Genomic DNA, 8713 nt, shown 5'->3' with positions numbered 1-8713 from the left:
AAAGACATTTAGCTTGAGAAAGCACAGAGTTCCCAGCAAGATAAACCCAAGGAGTTCTGCACAACTCTTTTTTTTTTTTTTTTTTTTTTTTTTTTTTTTTTTTTTTTTATGATAGTCACACAGAGAGAGAAAGAGAGGCAGAGACACAGGCAGAGGGAGAAGCAGGCTCCATGCACCGGGAGCCCGACGTGGGACTCAATCCGGGGTCTCCAGGATCGCGCCCTGGGCCAAAGGCAGGCGCCACACCGCTGCGCCACCCAGGGATCCCTTCTCACTGCTTTTAAACTTTTCTTTACTTTTTAATCGTTGACATTTTAATTAGTAAGAGTTGTGCAGGGATCCCTGGGTGGCGCAGCGGTTTGGCGCCTGCCTTTGGCCCAGGGCGCGATCCTGGAGACCTGGGATCGAATCCCACGTCGGGCTCCCGGTGCATGGAGCCTGCTTCTCCCTCTGCCTGTGTCTCTGCCTCTCTCTCTCTCTCTGTGACTATCATAAATAGATAAATTAAAAAAAATAAAATAAAATAAAAAAATAAAAAAATAAAAGCAGTGAGAAGCACCTAGTAATGTGCAAGGGAAACACCATAAGGCTATGAGCTGATTTTTTTTTTTTTTTTTCAGCAAAACCTTTGAATTATCTTTTCACTCCCTTCTGGCCTGCAAGGTGCTGAAAGGAAAGAACTACAACCACCAACACTCCACCTGGCAAAGCTATCATTCAGAAATAGATAGAAAAAGACTTTCCCAGATAAACCAAAGTTAAAGGAATTCACCACCACTAACCAATCTCACAAGAAATGTCAATGGGACTTCTTTAAGTGGAAAAGGCCATAATTAGAAGAAAATTATGACATAAACAACTCTCATGAGTGAAAGGAAACATACAGAAAAGGTAGCAGCATAATCATTTATAAACCTGGTATAAAATATAGTAAAATTTAGTATACCTAAAAAATTTAGTTAAGGTTAATCACAAAATAAAAAGATGAATATGAAAAATACAGATAAAGCAGAGGGAACAGGGGCACCTGGGTGGCTCAGAGGTTGAATATCTTGGGGTCCTGATCTGGAGTCCTGCATCAGGCTCCCCACAGGGAGCCTGCTTCTCCCTCTGGCTGTTTCTGCCTCTCTCTGCGTCTCTCATAAATAAAAATAAATAAATAAAATCTTAAAAAAAAAAAAAGAAAGAAAGAAACCCAGAGGGAGCAGTAAAAATCAAGTTCTTTAAGAATGAGGTTGAACTTGCTTTCTGCCCCTGGACGCCGCCGAGTAAGCATCGTTAAAGTCTCCCCTCCCACCACTGTCATGTCTAAGTCAGAGTCTCCCAAAGAACCCGAGCAGCTGCGAAGCTCTTCATCGGAGGTTTGAGCTTCGAAACAACCGATGAGAGTCTGAGGAGCCATTTTGAGCAATGGGGGACGCTTCCGGACTGTGTGGAAATGAGAGACCCCAACACCAAGCGCTCCAGAGGCTTTGGGTTCGTCACGAACGCCACCGTGGAGGAGGTGGACGCGGCCAGGAACGCCCGGCGCACAAGGTGGACGGAAGAGTGGAACCAAAGAGGGCTGCCTCCCGAGAAGATTCTCAAAGACCCGGTGCCCACTTAACTGTGAAAAAGATTTTTGTCGGTGGCATTAAAGAAGACACTGAAGAACATCATCTAAGAGATTATTTTGAACAGTATGGGAAAATTGAAGTGATTGAGATCATGACGGTCCCAGGCAGTGGCAAAAAGAGAGGTTTTGCCTTTGTGACCTTTGACGACCACGACTCTGTAGACAAGATTGTCATTCAAAAATCCCATCCTGTGAATGGCCACAACTGTGAAGTAAGGAAAGCCCTATCGAAGCAAGAGATGGCTAGTGCTTCGTCCAGCCAAAGAGGCTGAAGTGGTTCTGGAAACTGTGGTGGTGGTCGTGGAGGTGGTTTTGGTGGGAATGACAACTTTGGTCGTGGAGGGAACTTCAGTGGTCGAGGTGGCTTCGGTGGCAGTCGAGGTGGTGGTGGATACGGTGGCAGTGGGGATGGCTATAACGGATTTGGTAATGACGGAAGCAACTTTGGAGGTGGCGGAAGCTATAACGATTTTGGAAATTACAACAATCAATCCTCAAATTTTGGACCCATGAAAAGAGGAAATTTTGGAGGCAGAAGCTCTGGCCCCTATGGTGGTGGAGGCCAATACTTTGCCAAACCACAAAACCAAGGTGGCTATGGCGGTTCCAGCAGCAGCAGCAGCTATGGCAGTGGCAGAAGGTTTTAATTACTGCCAGGAAACAAAGCTTAGCAGGAGAGGAGAGCCAGAGAAGTGACAGGGAAGCTACAAGTTACAACAGATTTGTGAACTCAGCCAAGCACAGTGGTGGCAGGGCCTAGCTGCTACAAAGAAGACATGTTTTAGACAATACTCATGGGTATGAGCAAAAAACTCGAGGACTGTATTTGTGACTAATTGTATAACAGGTTATTTTAGTTTCTGTTCTGTGGAAAGTGTAAAGCATTCCAACAAAGGGTTTTAATGTAGATTTTTTTTTTTGCACCCATGCTGTTGATTGCTGAATATAATAGTCTGATCATGACGCTGAATAAATGTGTCTTTAAAAAAAAAAAAAAAAAAGAATGAGGTTGAACTTAAATAATTATCACATTACTACGGACTACTTATTTAAAATGTTATATATGAACTTCATTACAACTACAAATAAAAGAACCTATTAATAGATGCATACAAAATAAAGCCAAACGTGAGACTACAGAAAAATCACTAACCACGAGTAAAAAGAGTAAGAAAAAAATAAAGGAAGAGAGGAGATTAACAAAAGCAACCAAAAGCAATTAATAAGTTGGCAATAAGCTGAAAAACTTATCAAAAATTACTATGGAACAACTGGATGGCCCAGTCATGGAGTGTCTGATTCTTCTCTTCAGCTTAGGTTCTGATCTCCAGGTGATGGGATCCAGTCCCATCTAGTCAGGTGTTGGGCTCCTGGCTCAGTGTGGGTTTTTCTCTACCTCTCCTTCTCCCCCTCACCCCTGCTTCCCTCCTTCACACTCATGCTCTTTTGCTCTCTCTAGAATAAACAAATCTTTTTAAATGTCTAAATGCTTCAATATGACACATAGGGTGATGATATGGACAAAAAAACAACCCATCTATATGCTACATATAACATAGATTCATATCAGAAATAAGGACGCATGTACAATACAAGTGAAGTGGGTATAAAAGAAAATAGTCCATGCAAATGGGAGTGGTGGTGGTGGGGAAAGAGGTTATAAAACTTATGTCAGACAAAATAGACTTTCAAAAACAGACCGTCACAAGAGACAAAAAGGGCATTACATACTGGTAGAGGACTCAAAACAAAAAGGAGATATAACAACTGTAGATAAAAAGACTCCAAAATGTGAGCACCTAACACATAGGCAAACATTAACAGAAACAAAGAGAGAAATTGGCAGTGATATAGTAATAGTAGGGGATGTTACCACTTCATATACATCACAGGATATATCATCCAGGCAGAAAATCAATAAAGAAACAGTATTTTTGAAAAACCTGTTTGAACAGACTGATTTAACAAATATATACAGAACATCCCATCGACAAACAACAAAATACATGTTTTTCTCACATGTATACAAAACATTCCCCAGAATAGATCAAACATAGTCCCCAAACAAGTCTCAATACATTTTAAGAAAATTCAGGGATATCTGGAATCAATTCTGAACAAGGTGATATGAAACGAGAAATAAATTAGAATAAAAAGCCTAACAAGCACACAAATCAGTGGAAATTAAAGGGCATGCTACTAACAAAAAATGAGTCAACATGAAATTTAAATTAATAGGTGAAGGTGCTTGGCTGGCTCAGTGGGTGGAGCGCGTGACTCTTGATCTCAGAGTTGGATTCAAACCCCATGCTGGGTATAGAGATGACTTAAAAATAAAATCTTAAAACTACAAAATTACAAAAAATAAACAATAAATGAAAATACAGGAAGGATGAAAATACACAAATATCCAGAAAAAAAAAAAAAAAAAGAATCAAACCAGAAACTGGTTCTATAAGAAGGGACCAAAGTTAATGACTCTCTTGTCAGACTAGTCAAAAAAAAAAAAAAAAAAAAAGACAGCACCCATTAAATGAGTAGACTAAGATAGGGAAAAGGAGATGTAGCAAGTGATACCACAGAAACAAAGATGACTGTAAAAGATTATTACAAAAAAATATGTGTAAATTGGATCCTCCCAGAAGACATGAGTAACTTTCAATAAGTATACTGTCTTTCCAAACTGAACCAAGAAGAAATAAAACATCTGAACAGGCCAGTTCCTAATAATAAAATTGAATGGGTAATCAAAAAACTCGAAGCTAAACAAAATCCTAAATCCAGATGACTTCACAAGTGAATTCTACCCAACATTTAAGAGACTTACTACCCGGGGCACCTGGGTGGCTCAGTCAGTTAAGCGTCTGCCTTTGGCTCAGGTCAAGATCCTAGAGTCCTGAGATTGAGCCCTGTATCAGGCTCCCTGCTCAGCAGAGAGCTTGCTTCTCCCTCTGCCTCTCCCCAACTTATGTTCTCTCACTCGCCTGCTTGCTCACACACACACTCTCTGCCTAAGTAAATAAATAAAATCTAAAAACAAACAAACAAACAAAAACCCTACTCTCCTCTCCTCCAAGGACTCCAAAAATAGAAGAGGAAGGAAAGCCTCCAAATACATTCTAGGAAACCAGCATTACCTTCACATGAGGATAGAGGCAAGGAGAAACTACAGGTCTCTATCCCTGATGCACACAGACACAAAGAGCTTCAATAAAATACTAGTAAAATACATGCAACACCACATTATAAGGATCACTTACCACAACCATGTGGGATGTATTCCAGGAATGTAATAGTGGTTGTTGAGCATTCATATGTACATACACCAAAAAAACCAACAATAACAAAACAACAACAACAACAAAATCAATCTACGTGACCCTCACATGCACAAAATGAGGGACGCAAACCATAGCATCATCTCCGTAGGTACACAAAGAGTATTTGACCAAATTCCTCATCCATTCATAAGAAAAATTCTCAACCCAGTGGGCTTGAGATGGAACAAACATCAATATATTACAGGCCATCTGAGAAAACCCACAGCTAACATCAAACTCAATTGTAAAAGCCTCACAGCTTCTCCTCCAAAATCGGGAACAAGACAAGGATGTCTACTCTTGCCACTTTTATTTCACATTGTACTTGAGGTCCTAGCTGTAGCCATCATATTGGAAAAAGAAACAAAAGCACCCATATGGTGGGAAAGAAGTAAAAACAGTCACAGTTTATTTGCACATGACATGATACTACACAGAGGAAACCCTTAGAGATTCCACCAAAAAACTATCAGACCTGATCAACAAATCCAGGAAAGTTGTAGGATCCAGAGTTAGTAAATAGAAATGCAACTGATTCTGTACTAACAATGAAGTAGCAGAAAGGAAACCAACAATCACATGCACAATGGCACCAAAGGGAATAAAGTGCCTATAAAGAAACTTGACCAAGGAGATGAAAGGCCCATTTGCCGGAAGCTATAGAACATGGGTGAAAGAAATTGCAGATGACACAAACTGGTGGACTCACAGACCATGCCAATGGACTGGAGGAATTGAAGTCATGACAATGTCTGTACTGCCCCAAGCAATCTTCAGATTCAGTGCAGTCCCTGCCATAATACCAATAGCATTCTTCACAAAACTAGAATATTCCAAAAACTGGGGTGAAACCCTAAAGAAACTTGAACAGCCAAAGCAGTCTTGGGAAGAACAAAGCTGGACACATCCTCATCCCAAATCCCAACATATACCACAAAGTGACAAGAATCAAAATAGGATGGTGCTGCCACAGAGATAGACACCTAGGTCAATGGAACAGGATAGAGAGATCAGAAATAAACCCATGATCAATTAACCTCTGACAAAGAAGGTGAGAAAATACAAAGTAAGAAGACAGTTGCCTCAATAAACAGTGCTAGGAAAACTGGACAGCCACATGCAAAAGAATGAAGTGGGACCCTTTCTTACACCCTACCCAAAAATAAACTCAAGATGGGTTCAAGACCTAAATGTGAGACCAGAAATCAGAAAACTTCTGCAAGAACACACAAGCAGCAACCTGTTAACATTAGCCTTAGTGATTTCTTTCTAGCTATGGCTCCTCAGGCAAGGGGAAGAAAAGCAAAACCAAACTAAACTATCTGGGCTACACCAGCATAAAAAGCTTTGGCACAGAGAAGGGAACTGCCAACAACACGAAAAGGCAACCAACCAAATGGGAGAAGACAAATGCAAAGGACATATGCAATAAGGGCTTCATATCCAAAATATAGAGAACTTGTACAACCCAACTCCAAAAAGACAAACAATCTGATTAAAAAATGGTCAGAGGACCTGAAAAGGCATTTTTCCAAAGATGATATCCAGATGGCTAATGGAAACGTGAAAAGATGTTCAACAGCAGCAATCATCACAGGAATACATATCAGAACCGCAACTGGACGCTACTGGACACGACTGGACCCCTAGCAGAATGGCTGGAGTCAAAAGATAAGACATAACAAGAGTTGGCAAGGAAGCGGAGGAAAGAGAACCCTCCTGCGCTGTTGGAGAGTGTCAGTTGGTACAGTCACCGTGGAACCCAGTACAGAGGTCCCTCAAGAAAAATAACAAATAGAGCATGTGATCAGTAACAGCCCTGCTGCATATTCGCCCAAGAAAACCAAAACACTAGTTTGAACAGATATCCCCACTCCTCCGATGATTGCAGCATTACTTACAAGAGCCAAGATGTGGAAGCCACCCGAGTGTCCACTGATAAACGAGTGGGAGAAGAAGATATGGTCCCTATCTGCACGCAGTGGCCTAAGATGCAGCCACACGCACACGGACACCCACACGCCACACATGAGACCGTGTGATCAGCAGCAACACAGACCGACGCAGAGGGTGCTGTGCTCAGTGAAATAAGTCAGACTGAGAAAGACAAATATCCTGGGACTTCATTCCTCTTGTGGAATCTAAAATACAAAACCAAGGAAGAAACAAATTAACAAAAAGCAGAAGCACACCTCTGAGCTCAGAGAACCAACCGATAGCTGGGAGACCAACTGGAGGCGCGGTAGGCTGGGCAAGGTGAATGAAGCAGAGAGTGCCAGGTAGAGGATTTCCCATGGATGGAAGCAACTGGTCGTGACAAGAGAAGGCACAGCACGAGCAATACAGTCAATACTATTGTAATAGTTTCGGGACAGATGGTAGCTACACTTCTGGTGAAGTTCTCATTATGTATAGACTTGTTATTCACGGTGTTGTTTACCTTAACCAAAAGAATATTTTGTGTCAATAACAAACCAATCAAGAAATGACTCTAATACAAAAGTCTTGTTTTTTAGTCCGTTTAGGCCCAAGAGAACAACATCAACATTCACCTGAATTTCTCACCTGATGTATTACTATATATAGTAGACTTTCCAAACTGCGCTATGAAAGGAGTCAGTTTCTAGATATGATAGCTGATGGCAGGACTGGTAATTCGTCGCTGTTTGAGAGGTCGGTGGGTGATTGAGGAGTCCTCAATGTAGCCAGAAATCTTACTTTGTCTGACATTATATAGTTATTTGTGAAGTTATTTGTGAAGTAGAAAAAAATTTGATCTAATACCTTAGTTGCCTTAGTTTTTATGTGTGTCCATTTGAGAAAACTATGAACAAATGCTTCAAAAGTTTTCAGAAGTCAGCATAAAGCAAAGCAAGTGACATCTTCAAGTGTCCATGATGATAGGACTTACTAGAATCATGTTACTTGGTGGAGTGGGGTGAACAGTGCAGAGAACTGGAGATTCCCTTTCTCTCAATCTCCCCGCCCCCCCCCCCATTGGTATTTGACTCTCATTTGCCTTCCCTGTGACTTCCCTTGGCCTAGACTACATATCTGCCTCAGCCTCACACTCCTTGGTGCCAGTCATCTATGAAAGTAGTCCCTCTGCCCTTGCTTTTAATGTTTGGCCTCCTACTGATTTTTCTCCATTGCTGGGTGCATAAGAGCTTTGTCTTTTCCATGCTGTCATCACATTTTGAGGTACTGAAGATTAAGACTTCAACATTTAAATTAGGAAGGGAGAACACAATGCAGTCCATAATACTGCCAGCAACCCATTTTCAAGGGAGGTAAGAAAAGAACGGAGTTGAGAAATTGGGAGGTGGAAGTAGAACTGTTTGGAGAAACTTGAATGATTGGATTTGAACTTCAAAGGAGCATTTGTTTTGTTCTGTTTTAGTGTGAGAGAAACTTGAGTGTATTTATAAACAGAGGGGAAGATGCCTGTGAAGGAGAAATAAAACAAGAGGATGTGTGGAGAGGCTTGGCTTCAACCAGGAGCAAAAGCCTAGACAAGTGATAAGAAGAAGCAAGAGCATAAACAACACGGTAGGAAGACAATATGGCAAGTGTAGGGACCTCTACTTTCTCAGTGATATAGGAGGCCGAGGGCATTCATCAGGATTTGAGAAACAAGACCAAAGTACATAATGGATATGTAAAAAAAGGTTTGGAATAGCTGCTGAGGAAAGTAAAAGAGATAGCAGATGGAGGACAGTTCTAGAATTGCATTGATCTTACTATTTGGAGTCTAACCCTGTAACTTCACTAACCTGCT

The 8713-nt window shown here is 41.2% G+C and overlaps 1 pseudogene; it reads left to right on the top strand.

Annotated features, from left to right (window-relative positions):
- Nucleotides 1-1264: 1264 nt before the first annotated feature.
- On the top strand, nt 1265-2573 carry LOC144318031 (heterogeneous nuclear ribonucleoprotein A1-like; annotated as a pseudogene).
- Nucleotides 2574-8713: the final 6140 nt, after the last annotated feature.

This window comes from Canis aureus, chromosome 8 (genome assembly GCF_053574225.1).
Source record: "Canis aureus isolate CA01 chromosome 8, VMU_Caureus_v.1.0, whole genome shotgun sequence".
Lineage (NCBI taxonomy): Eukaryota > Metazoa > Chordata > Mammalia > Carnivora > Canidae > Canis > Canis aureus.
This window is presented reverse-complemented; position numbering and strand designations above follow the sequence as displayed.